The sequence below is a fragment of the Pyxicephalus adspersus genome, chromosome 2, assembly GCF_032062135.1.
Source record: "Pyxicephalus adspersus chromosome 2, UCB_Pads_2.0, whole genome shotgun sequence".
NCBI classification, from domain to species: domain Eukaryota; kingdom Metazoa; phylum Chordata; class Amphibia; order Anura; family Pyxicephalidae; genus Pyxicephalus; species Pyxicephalus adspersus.
Window position 1 is genome coordinate 127,455,277 of NC_092859.1, and position 14,633 is coordinate 127,469,909.

A 14,633-nucleotide genomic window follows, 5' to 3' on the forward strand; every position below is an offset into this window, starting at 1 on the left:
ACAGATCAGTTACATATCCCCCATTTACTGTGCGTCCTTTACAAATGTATCATACTCAGCAAACAGATTTTGATATACACGGATTGTCCAGGAATTCAAACATATTAAACTTTTGAGTATTATTCAATAGGAATCCCTAATGGGTCTATAGTTATGGGAAACATTTTAACTATGTGAACATGTTTTTGCATTGTAAAATGATAACAAAAACAAAAACCTTTTCTCACAGTGAAATCTGAACTTTTTTTTAGAAAATAAACTTTCAGAGTTATTGGGTAATGAAAGGGAAAGAAAAGCAAAAGAACCTCATTGCAGTGTATAGAGTAGCTGACTTGATAGCAAAATTGAAAGCTTAGTCAGTTGTCATGTCCACACTGAACCACTGCTTAGGGGAAGACGTTACAAGTAGCATCTTCCCACGGCAGTCCCATAGAAAATTAATGAGATCTACGGTAACACACACTGCCGCCAGCTCTCAAATGAGCAGATGCTGGTTCTTTAAAAACCAGTAGTGCTGTGTGGGTGACCAAGTAGCTGGGAAGGTGCCAGCTTTGGATTGCTCAATCCAGAGGCAGGTCAAAACCTGCTATTATTTAAGCTAAAATTCTGGGCAAATGCCCAGTAGAGGCTCCTAAACATAAATAGCTCACATATTCAGTTCATTCAATTAGAACATTACAAGAAATCATAGAAGATGATTTCTCACTTAAGCGCAAGCGCCTCTCCCCTGTGCATGTGGGCAGTTCTGACCCTGGACGTGCCTGCTCTTCCAAGTTTTATCAGTTTCGCCCATGCCGCCGGCTAATCAGGAAATAGCCTATTAATTCTCCTTGGCTATTTAGCTAGCTCAGACAAAGCGTTCATGCAATGTGTCTCGACTAGTGCCGAGATCCCTGTCTGTTGAATATTTCCTGTACACCTATTGGCTAATTCAGTACTTCCCCTGTCCAGCTCCTGTTGTCCAGTCTGTGGGTTCCCAGCCATTTTCCTTGTACTGTTCAAGTGTACCTCTCTGTCTGTGGTTATCCCTGTGTCACCTGTGCCTCCTGTTGCTTCAAGTATCTCCTGTGTTCCTGCGTCTGCGGTGACCCCTCTTGCTTGCTGCCTGCCTCGATCCTGGCCTTCCTTGACAATTCTTCTGCTTAGTGATTTGGTACCGTGTCCACCCAAAGACCGCAACCTGGCAGTAACCAGCAGCACAACATCATCACCACTAGAGGCTCTAGTGAAGACCTGGTTACTGCTTAGACTCTGTGCCATGGCCCTTCTCAGGGCTCACACTACTGTGTGAAAAAACTATGCCACTTACTATGTCATTTTTCATTACTTGAACTGCTGTTCAATGAAAACAATGGTTTTTGCCAAGGTACAGCAGAACTCTCCCTAGCCCACTCTAAGTACAGGTACAATAAATATCAGGCACCAAATTCAGCTGCTGCCTTAAAAGGATCACCGTGCCTTAGCAACCAACAAAAGAACATTCTTTTTAAAATCATAGTCTGACCCTATCTTTCTGTGCTTCACAAACAAGAAGGAGCACATTAGTCATTAAATATAATTCTGTTTTTAATATTTGATTATTTCTTTTATTGACAATCTTCTTCATTTGATTATTCTTTATTTAATGCATTTTTATTTGATTGTTTAAATATTTGATTATTTCTATTATAAACCTAATATGAAATTCACTGGCAAGACAAATTTGTGTTTTAATGTTATTTATCTTTTTTAAATATTGTTATAAATGATTGGATACCTTATAAAATAACATTTTATTGTGCCTTATTTAAAATGAAAAGCAAACCAGTCAATTAAGTTGACCGGAGATCCAGCTTTTCAAAATTTTTGTAGATTAAAAGATTGTTTAAGATTTTAGTTTTTTGAGATTAAAAGTTTTTTTTTATTACCTAGGCAATACCTAAGAAAATTTTTTTCCATTTCCAGGGCTGGGGCTTCATTGGTGCCCACAGAGCATTTTCATTTTGGATGAAAGCAACAGCTATTAAAATGTTTTCTCCCTCAAAACTAAACTCCAGGTTTAGTAAAAATATAATCTTTATGTGAGCCTAGCCCCACAATACAAGTGTTAAATGTTTGTTTTAATATAATTATACAACATAACCCCCCTTCCCCAGTCTCCAACTCCGTGTGACCGGCCCCTCACAGCCTGTTCCATAAGATGATTTGGATGGAGCTTGCAGGCACTAATCACAATGGAATGATAATATTACAGTACCAATTGTACTTCTGTAAGATGCTCACAACCGGAAGGAGACAGAGGAGGAGTGTGCCGGCCCCTGAGCAACGGTGGTGACTATCACTATCACTAAAGAAGTATTTACTGTAACCTTTGCAGTGGGTCTAGCTCCACACTGTAAGGGTTAAAGGCTTGCATATTTTTAGGGGTGATGTAAATTGAAGTTAAGCTTTATTTTTCTACTTCATAGTGGAGATTCTGCATGCAAAAAAACATTTTTAAAAATAAATATTTTTCTATTGTGTTAAATCCAAGTGCAAACAAAAGTACACAGTCCAAAGTACATAATAATCTAGACAAAACAAATACATAATATAATCATACTGTCGGCACTGCTCAGCTTCACTTTAAACATGATTATGCACATTACCGAACATATACCGTATAATTCCCTGGTACTTCCAACATCTTTGTTATTTTTTATTAGAATTATAATAAATGGAATTTCACAAAGTGTAATATGCTGATCATGATATACTTCACATGCATACTTAACCAGCCACTCAATTATGAAATGTTTTAGCCTTTCACAAGTTTCTGGATATTAAATAGATGCTTTATTGGTTCAGAGATTGACAGAGTGATCTGAATGTCAGGCACTGGATAGCTTTATCCATATGTTATGCAGCGTACCGAGGGACCATTTTTCATCACTCTGAAAACTATGCTTCCACATCCTATCTTGTACCAAGCCAGGAAACTAAAAGATGTTTATATCTTGTTTATAATAAAATCCTAAATGTATTGTAATGTGATTCTGTAAGATCTAGGAAGGTGGATAGGCTGGTGCTTTCTTCTTTTGTTGTTTTTTGAAATATTAGAACTTCAGCCAAGTATTTATTGCTTTCTGTTTCTGTGCTTTGTAGAGTCACCCTCTCTTTTTGATAATTTGCCTTTTAAAAACACCAATAAATGCAACTTAGGGCCAGCTGTTTAAAAATGGGTGCTTGGTAAGGGCCAACCCCATCAGCCATCAACAAAACTTTGCAAACTTTTTGTTTGATCGTGCCTGTTATGTATTAAGCTGATTTTAACTAAAATGTGTATTGTATATACTTAAACCGCTGCCATTCATCCAAAGCTTTTGACACTTATCTTGGTATGTTTCAGCACATATGGTGTTTGATCATCACTAAGGGTAAACAGCATTTATTCTACTCAAGTTTGATCCTAAAGTCAGGTGATGAAGAGATATTGACTTGATGTTCTTAAGTTTTCTCTAAACCAGCTACCTGGTAATTCAACCAGTTATTTTGATATCTATCCCCTGAAGAAGCAGTTTAATTTGCGAAACACGTGGGGAAACTTTGATAGCTAATTATAAACCTATTTAGATGTGATGTTATATAGTGACCATACAATGTTTAATGGTGGCACTACTTTAAATGTGTTTGTTTAGGAAATATTTTTTTAATAAAGATGAATAAAATGTTTTTTAAAGTATATTTCCAATAGGTATTGCCTGCTTTCTAATTTCTTTCTTTGTCCAGTTGGTCAAGAAAGGTATTTCTGTGTTGCTTTGTTAAAGCCTAGGGATGCGTCAGATTATTGATATTTTTGACATCTAAAGGATCTACGTACATTTTGTCAAATGTGTATCGGCCTTTAAAGTTTTATCTATAGATTTTTAGTATTTGGAGAGAAGATTTATAACTATTACATCAATAGTCACTTCCATTTGATACCACTGCTGCAGAGATTGCATTGTACATCTGTAAAACACAAATATAGTGCAAAAAACAATGTTCTCAAAACTTATGTCTCCGGTACATTTAAAATTCTTTCAATGTGCTGTCTTGCAATATGCTGTAGTTATATCTAGCTTTGAATCAGCAAAATTTGCTTTCTTTGTTTGTACACAGCGCATAAAATTAATGTAAATAAAATGCTGTGTTCTAGCCATAATGAGAAAATATCTGTAGGCTTTGTACCTTCAATGTAATTTTGTTACAGACTCCAGCGTTCATAGCTAAAATTCAGCATTTGTATTATGTGATAGGATCAGCAGAACATGACAGATTATGTTACGTCTACAAGTTCAGAGAAGGATAAAAAAAATAATAGGAAGACACAGTCAAACACCTTGGGACTGATTTGTGAGAACTGTTGAGAAAACAGCTCAGAATATAAGTTAGTGTTCATAGCCTTCATTGATAATTTTTGTTAAATATTTTCATGAAATGAAAAAGGAAATCATATTTGTTGCAATCTGCAACAAGTCAAATTGTATAACCATTTTAATTTTCCCCCGTTTTGAACTCCTATGTGCATAACATCATTTCCAGTATTGCATTAGTTGTTGTTCTTGCTGTCCTTCGAGGAACATGCTGCTTTGTTTGTGTCATGCTTGGTTCACTGCACTCCAGGTCTCTTTTATAACATATATAAGCCCTAACTACTTGTACAGGTGGATAGTGTACATGCATGGGTGTCATATGGACCATGGAGGACAACTACGACACACTATTTGTGGCAATCCCCAGTGCAATGATCCTACTGAAGTAGAATCTTCACACTGGACTGGCCACCGCTCAAAGGGCCAGCCTTTTCTCCTCTTTTTGAATTCTGACCTGGCTTATACTCACACTCCAGTCAAATATGGTCCAGAGGATGGTGGTACCATGTTAGCTCACCCTGCATCAGATTAATTAAGTTCTCCAGTCTACAAAGGCACAGATGATACAACAACTAATTCATCCACCCAAATGTGATTAAAATCTAGCATTTGGGTTCCATAAAGTGAAGTTTGGTGGAAGGACAGTGGGAACTCTCTTAAAATGTGTGCCCATGCCTTTGTTTTACATATATTTTCGTTTTTTTGTTTGAGAAGCTGGTAGCTAATAAATGGGGGCCTTTAAAATGTTTTAAACAAAGGGCCAGTTTACCATCTGTCACACTGTTTGGGGGCAGAATATCAGACAAGTGGAGTAAGAAAATTTCCCTTTAGTGTGAGTAAATATGCTACTGCCTGTGAGGTAGTCCGTAAAAGTAATGAATGCCTTTGCTTCATTGAAAGTATTAAAAATGCCTTACCTCCTGTTTTCTTTCTATCCTTTAAAGTGTAAGCTAAAAGGAAATAATTCTCTCCCTGTTGTTTGTTGTAATCGATGTATGTTTTGATCTGCAATGTCTGTATTACTTACTGTGACATTAATGTTGTTTTACATCTTTGCATTATTCACCCATGTTTGTTTCCTACAGTTCCACTGACAATGGTGCTATATAAATCAATATTATTTAAAAACAATAATGTTACCATACAACTTTACTTGTCTTTTGAAAAGTCATGTCTATGTAAAGAATTTTTTTTTGTTTTATCCTGGATTTAAAATGTAAGGGAAATTGAATTATTTTTCTTGTTTAATACCTAAGAAAGCATCTTGAGTGCTCACACATAGAGTGTTTCATTCTAACTGCCCTCTCAAGAGCATCCCCTGTATGACTTTATATCACAGCTTTCACTTCTTCACTTCCTACCAGGGAAAATGGCAAACAAGTTGTTTTTGCGTATTTTGTAACACACTTAAATTTACAATTTTACAATGGAAAAAAGAGTAACAGAATCTTTTCATAAATGTTTTTGGCTAAGCTCAATGTGAAAAATAGCAGAGGGGAGTGAAATATTATCTACTTTCCTAATATATTTATGACATAGTTATATAGTTAGTCAGGTTAACAAAAAAGACATAAGTACCATAGCTGAGCTAATCAAGTAAATATACAACAGATATCTGCGGCGTGGTTTCTGATGCAATATATGGCCTGAAGAACTGGTAGCAAAGTAGATTCAAAGTACATCAGTCTTTTTTTAAACATTCTTTGTTTATAGTACAACATGATTGCCAAATATGTAAGTAATAGAATTCAGACCAGTGATACCAGGTGTTATAAAATTGTCTAACTGTCCGTCTAGCAGAGGATATGAGATCTTCCATTCTGTGAATTTCATGGACCTGCTGAAACCACAGCCGCACCGGGGCAGTTTTTAAAATAATGTGTTTGGCCATTCATCCTAAAATCTCCTATTACAGTGATCAATAGAAGTGTTTCTAATGAACAAAAACATTTATATGCTTCTAATATAATGACAGATGAATATTTCTGTTATTATACATGCTTGGAACAATACCCACAAACATTTCACATTACAGGAACATCATAAAAAACAATTGATAAATTGTAATTAAAATAAGGTATAATCCTGGCTTGATAATCTTGGAGATGGTAAGATCACAAAACTACATTTTAAGTAAGAGATATGCTATTTCACCTTCTTTATAAACCTACAAAAATTTACAGTATTTGCTCAGCAGCATTGCAGAATAGTGTTATATTTTCAAAAGTAATATTTTGGCCTAAATATTTGCATAAAGTAATATCAGTTTCAAGAACACTGCCTCAGTCTTGGTTCCCCTCGTTCAGTAATTTCAGTGATTTGACAACACATTTTCTTAACATTAACTTAAGATATACAAATTGTACTTTGGCTGTCCATTTGGTGACCAGGAGAATTCTTGGGTTCCCCATCTGTATCAGTTGTTCCAATAGACTGGGTAAATAGACAAAAGGTAGCACTGCCATTTGCAATCCTGATGATGTGGAGGGAACAATGAGACCATCTAAACAATTGCTATTTATGCAGCATGAACACAAGTGCATTCTCAGCTAAAACCAAGCACAAAACTAAGAACTACAGAACATCATAAATTTACAACTCTCTCATCGCTGATGATGGCTCAATATGCAATTGCCATGACATCATCTGACTCTTCAACAGTTTGTGACAGGAGCATGTTCCTTCTGAATGGTGTCACTGTATTTATTCCTCACAAGGAATCTTGAAGCCAATCCTACTACATATTAGCATTTCCAAACCAAGTGTGTCGATTGCCCATTCTGCTCATCTGCAGGAGTCAGACAACATGAAGATATTGCTTGAAACAATCCAATATAAAACACACAAGTGGACACCTGTGGTGATCTGAAGGTCATTGGCATGTTGATGAGAATGAAGATATTGCTGTTTCCTGTGCCTCTGGGATAGCCAAGCTACTGTAAAGCATTATGTCAAGCATGTCTGGCAGCCAAGAGATACATATGAGCCAGGAACAAGCAGTGTCAAATTTCTGCCTCTAGATGATCCACATAAAATATTTCTGTCACATCTCCATATCAAGCTAGGTTTGATGAAGAACCTTGGAAAGGCCAGGGGTAAAATAAACATCAAGTGGTTTTCAGTACCTTGTTGAGAAATTTCCAAACACAAGCACTACAAAAATGAAGAAAGGGATATTTGTAGGTGTACAGATCAAATTTATTTTGCAGGATAAAGGTTTTAAACAGCAGCTGAGCTAGAAGCTTGCAAGACGTTCAAGGTCCAAAAACTTTCTGGGTAGGCATAAGTTTTCTGTATACAAGGGAGGAATACACAATCTGCTTTATTAGTGTCAGAAACTAGGCTGTCGCATGTCATTTGAAAAATACACTTCTGGCACTTTCCAGAAAATCTCGGCATGGTGAGTGACAAGTAAGGTGAACGTTTTCAAGTCAATGGGGCATTAACCAAGGCTTATGGAATAAGAGTATGATGGCCGACTACTGCTGGATGCTCTATTGCATGGTAGCTGACGGACCCTTTCCCTATATCTATGTCACTTTGTGCTTATTTGACTTCATACTGAATATTATAAAAAAATTACCTCAGTGATGCTTTAGCTAAAAATACATGCAAGCAGACTGTAAACTAACATTTCTTAAAAGTTGATGTAACTGGTGAAACTGAGAGCAGAAAAAAACTGAAAGTGTGCAAAAATGATAAAGAAATGCGTGTTGTGGTCACTGTGGATTACAAAAACATGTTTTTTGTTGTTGTCTGTAATCATTTCAACTTGAGTGAAAAGACAATAGCAACACATGTAATCTAAAATCTATATTATTTACAGATCCAATAAGAGAGATGTTCCTGTCATTCAGTATTGAGCTGGTCTAATTAAAATGCAACCCTTGGTCTATCTACATTCTACATTTCCTACAGGAAAGGGAAACCCTGATCACAGCAAAGGCATCATCAGGATTTCCCTTTCCTCAGCAACTCAGGGAGCAGAGCAATCAGCGGAGCTTTATGCTGACAGCTCTGCTCCCCTAATCCTGGAGGCAATACGAGGGCAATAGAGGTTGAATGGAAATACTATCTCCATTCATACCTCTACTGCTCTGTGGTTGGTCTATTTCTCAGCCAATCACAGAGCAGTAGAGGTAATGAATGAACATAGTATCTCCATTCATTGCCCACCTATTGCCTGCGGTTACAGCTAATTGAAGGCACCAGGAATCCAGGAATCCCACAATGACATTATGATTCATAATGTCATTGTCGGATAACCTGTAAAAAATAAAAAAAAAAACAAGTTTAAAATAAAAAAACACATACGAAATAAATAATTTGGGAAAAAAAAAGGTAAATTACACAAACACACACATTAATAAAATAATTTTAAATTAAAGCCTTGTCCTATTTTTTACTTATATTTTAACCCTTTCAGGGAATGAGTAAGGGGATTTATGTACCCCTGTACTCATTCCCCAGGGTGGGGCGGTGGAGATCTGGGAGTCTCCTTATTAAAGGGGGCTTCCAGATTCCAAAGACCTGCTAAAAATGTTTATAAAAGCCCCCTTTGTTTTCAATGGAAGCTTTTATAAAAGCTTAAAAACGCTTGAAAAAGCCTCCATTGAGTTCAATGGAAGCGTTTTCCCAGCGTTTTAATTTTTTAAATGTTGCAAGCAACGTTTAAGATAACGCTTAAAAACATGCCTGAAGGAAACGTCCTGGTGTAGATTAGCCCATGGGAATGCAGTCCGTGTAGACTAAAGCTGCATACACACGTCCAATAATTATCGTTAGAAACGACTGATGAACAACCGATTGGCCGAAAAAAAAGGGACCAAGGACACCAACGAACGAGGATTGTCGTTGGAAATGAACAACCGCCACGGTGGATCTGATTGGCCGACGATCTTTCACTATCTATCGTGTACGGTCGTTCAGTTATCGTGCGTGTTTCTGCGGTACACTTTCTCCGTTACATGTCCCTCCCTGCATCGTTCAAATGATTGTAACTAGTGTGTGGACACTGTTGGTGGATTATATATGAACGATCATATTGTTACAGCATGTACAGAATTGTGCACAATATGATTGTTCAAGTATAATCGTGCATAATCGTTGATCGGTCGTAATCGTTCATTTTCTAACAATAATTATTGGAAGTGTGTACCTAGCTTTAGCCTAATATTGATTTGACAGGTGCACTTTGATATTCACGTGAAGCACAGGGGTATGTAATAGTGTTATGTATCTTTTTATAATGTATCTTTTTATGTATCCTTTTATAATGTATCTTTTTACACCTGTTTGGAGGCTGTAGAAGCTCTACACAGTGCTGAAACAAACCCAAATTTTTCTCCCATTGACTTTAATGGGATTGGAATTCGATGTTCGACCACCCGAATTTTTGTGCTATATTCGGCCGAACAGCTGCCGAACCGAATAGTGAGCTATTCGACCAACACTAATTATAAACAACATGTCAATAAACAATATCAGTGATAATTGACATAATGATATTTTAAAGATACATAACTTTCTGTATATGTAACATATATTATGGGTGATGGCTCAATTTGAGATGAGGTTCAAAACAAGCTCATTGATATATTTCATATCTGATATTCATGTATTGTTGTTCCAATGATGCTAATTTACCAAATTGTAAGGTGGTGTTCATAAATTAAATCAGAACATGAGTTACTTACTTTCACGTTGGAGGAGGAGGAGTCTAATAAAAGATAGTTCTAGCTGAAGTTTACACTAATGATAAAGAAATTATTAAATGCTGTTAGTTCACTAATTCACAATAAATAAGGGGTGGGGGGTTTAAGGAATGTCTAGGTACAAATGTGATACCTACCGCTTTGAGGTGCTTACTATAGAAACAGATCTCAGTAGTGGGTTTTACATAAGATGTATACCAGTGATGCTGGAAACCGTTACTTATACAGGTCCCAGAAGTTGCTTTAATTTCATATTCAAGGGGAATCTTGAAAAATCTAAGAAAAGAATAGGGGGGGGTTGGGTTTAGCAGTCAGGCAATTTTGGAATCAAAACGTCTTATTTAAAATAGTTTAGTGCCAGTTGTTCGTTAAGTTGTTAAGTTGTCAGGCGGCACAGAAACACACAGAAGCCATGCCATAATAGGCGGGCTCTGTATCAACACTATATCAACCCTTTGGCTGCATTAACATGGACACCAGACTTACTACTAGTCCTAACACTAGTCTGTCTGACACTACTGAATCTTGCATCTTCTCTGGTAAGTGTATCTAAAGTCAACTAGTGCAGTGCCTTGAGAAGGTATATTTGTACAGGTGCAAGCAAAGAATACTACGGAGAGAGAGAAGTCCCCTGAACATGAATATAGGAGAGAGAACCATTATGTCTCACACAAAGCCAATGTGAACAGGAACAAGCTATTCTAATAGCAGAACTGTTTGGGAACAGATGACTCTCCATAGGACAGTCAAGTGAACTTTTTTGGGACCCTCAGCTGTTTGAAAATTAGTTGGACCCACTGAAGACATAAGCACAAAAGAAAATGGCAGCCAGTCATCTAGCTGAAAGGAGTCAATAGCTAGAAATTTAAAGAGCCCTGAAAGGTAGGTATCTGAAGAAAGGGTAACAATAATAGGCAGCCCTGACTTTTCCTAAATTATCTAGCAATGATTTCAGATAATGCCTCATTGAGAGTGTTGTGCAAGATATGTCAAGTAAGAGAGTGACTGTGGCTTGAGAACTCTGGAGTCCTTCTCCCCAGCTGCCTCCTTAATATTGTACAAATGCATGAAGCATCTCAGGATTTGGAGAGCATTGACATGTGGTGGACTCCATGTATTTAAATCTGGTGGGCTGGAGTATCTCCCAGGAGCTGGGTAAAGATGTGCACAACAGATCTGTTTTGGGGAAAAACAAATATTCTTTTGTGACCTATTTTCAAAGTTTTCCACAGAGAGCTATTGATAAAAGTAGTATTTTTTCTTATGTACCTTTTTCTACCTTCAACCCACTACATATCCTCGGCTACTTTAGATGTATCTTGTTTCGTCTCAAGTTGGGCCAACTGGGGAGCAACTTCAAATCTACTAACCAAGGCCTATAAATCAGATCTGGTAAGAAATGCTTGCATTACGGCTAATAAATCACAAATTGCTGGAATATCTGTGGAAAACAAGCGTAGGATGAGTCACTTACCATAGATGATAATGGCAAGTCTGAAGAAGAAAGAAGAGAGATGGCTGAACTCAAACGTTTACCCTCAATGTGTCTTGATCTGAAAGGGGAGTCAAGTGGTGCATTAGTCTTCAGGCGATCAGAGGCAATGGGTCTGTGGAGACCCTAAAGTCAACTCTTTCATGGATGGGTTCTACTCATAGAAGGTGGCTGCCTCCTTGTGTCTTGTGGGTCCTGCTCCAGTGACTATTGGGTAGTCTGTCTTCAGAATGTCAATGTTGGTGTCTGTTGGTGAAAAACTGCTTTTTAAACTGCTTTTTAAAAAAATATAATTAAATTATTTGGGTCATAGTTATTTAGTGTAGTGTAGATGATTCACCAGATTGCCTACCCCACCCAGCAATTCTGGTGACAGTACCATTTGTGGAGGCTTTGTAAAACTCACAAAGTCAGTATTGGAAATTTGCTGAAAGGTAAAAATTGGTCTAATTTTCAAAGAAATGTATCTGCTTGCAAAAATATGATTTTCATATAAAAGCAATTTTGTAAAAATCCCCTGATCATTTCATATACAACCCAAGAGAAAGACAGAAATGACTGTTCTCTGATTGACTAAAGATTGCAAAGACAATAAGCTATTTTAACATTAACAAATGTAGTCCTCATAGTATTGAAAAACACATTATTCTTAGAAATATAATATAGAAAAAAGTTGTAATACATTTTCTAATGCTTCATAAAGTTTTTCTGTAAAAAAATAATATATATATATATATATATATAATACATAAACACAACAAGATCTGGAAGTCTTTTGGGTAATAATAAAGTCCATCATAAACCAGTGTGAATACAGCTTTGTTGTAAGATATTTTACTTCTGCAGTATATAGCCACTTTTTGAGATAAGCTTTGTTTTAGAGGTCCCGGCATGAGCACTGCCAACTGCATTATTCTGAATAAACATATAACATACCCCATGTACAATAGAGAGACTTCACTCACAGTTGCATTTGAGAGAACAGTAATTTCAATTACTGTTGTCTTTCTATCAGCTCGGACCAGTCCAGCCATACAGTTAAACAGGTGTACCTTATTAAGTGGCTGGTGAATGCATATTACAGACTAAAATAGAATTCACATGCAACAGCAGAAGCTAATACAATGAAAAATAGCCTTAAATGCATTAAATTCTCGTTCAATGAATTATAAAAAAGTGATACATTATTAAATAAAAATTTAACCAAAAATTGAGTTGTAAAAGATTTTAAGTGCCTGTTCCATCTATTTATTTTATTTTATTTTTTTTTTTTTTCTGGCTTTCATGCAGGGTTACTTGTGTATATTTCCAGATGGGAATTATTGGACATGTTCTTTGTAATCCAGGTAAAAATAATTCTGTTTTCCTGGTGATCTTGAAGATTGCCTTTAAACTTTCTGGGCCATCCTGAGCTGAAAGTTTGTAGCATCTTCTGGGAATATGAAGCTGATAGTGCTACTCCAAATAAAACATGAATGACTACGAACATGTTTTTTTTTTCTTTTCCATATCTCAAAGAACACCTATCTGTTATACTCTACAGCTCAATCACATTAAATGAGCAATTCTTCAACAGAACAAATCTTTTATAAACCTGCAGAAGACATTGATATGCAGAGGATCAGCAGTCACATTTGGAACGCCTTGTAATGGATGAATGTCTGTGAACCCATCAAGATGATTCTTCACCAGCTCAACCCTGTTTAGATAGATCTGTCATGTAGATGCAGAAACTCAAATTAGAATGTCAAGTCAATTTGTTTAAAATGAAAATGGAACAAACACATATTTTTTTCCCTCTAGATTGAAATCAAAGGTACTGCACTTATCATAACAAAGTGATAAGCCTTTTCCACTCTTGAATGTAAACGCCTGAAATAAATGGAAATGTTCTCATTGTGTAATATAATTTCTTGGTGAATTCTTTGAGACATTTCCATATAACTATTAACATAGAATTTTTTTTATTCACCAAATAAATAGCAGTGATAACACATGCATGGTGTAACATAAACATCCAAACAGCTGTTCCAAAGCCTATTACATTATGGTTGAAATTTCAGATTTTTTTAAAATATAGGGGTGCAATTAATTTAAAATGAGCAATATTTTTTTGTCATTCTAAATGTCATATCACTATTACAAATGATACATATCACTATTGGCACTGAGGGGGAGAGCAGAAAGAGAGCAACCACATTGCCACAAATCAGAGACTTAAATGGATTAAAGGAGAAAGTACACTAAATAACTAACCAAATTAAATAATTATGGTGAATTATGGTGATATTGGACACTTAGTAAACACAAAAAGGTGTTCATATACAAAATGAAAGTCCAATCGAACATTTCAGTTCATTACTACAAAAGATGTGAAAAGCCTTATATTTATGTTTCTTTTAGAAACCTCATCTACACTTCCCCAAAGCCCCTGATCCCTCAAGGGATGTCCTCGTTTGGGACCTATGCCATCCTGTAATCCTCCTTCGTCCCAGTGAGGAGGAAGTATCTGGGGGCCACCATCCTCCTACGTTACCCGATCTCGCACTACGCAAGCATTGCTGTAAAGGTAATTATAGGAAAAAACGCAGAAAGAAGGGTTTTTTTGGCAACAACATATATATTTTGTATTAATGATAACTTATTAATTTTGTAATAATGATAACTTATTAATTAATGATAAATAATTAGAAACCACTGGAAACACAGATCCAGATCATTACCATTTTGACCCTTTAGGGGCACTAGACAATGAACTACTAGCAGGTATACACAACATAATCAAAGTTATATTACATATACTGACAGTGGTGTCGCAAACGTAGGTAAGTTACCCAATGCGTTTCGCCTAATTTAGGCTTCTTTAAGGGTGCTGTAACGTTTTAGCGAGGTTGAGCACAAATATTTAGCAGTATCTAGGTTAACAATATGTACAAAATATCAGAATAAACACAATGCCCCTGATTCATCAAGCAAAATCGGATTATCGGTCGCGCATTCGTATTAGCGATCCGGAATCGTGCGCGATCGCGCTATTCAACAACCGGAAAAGCT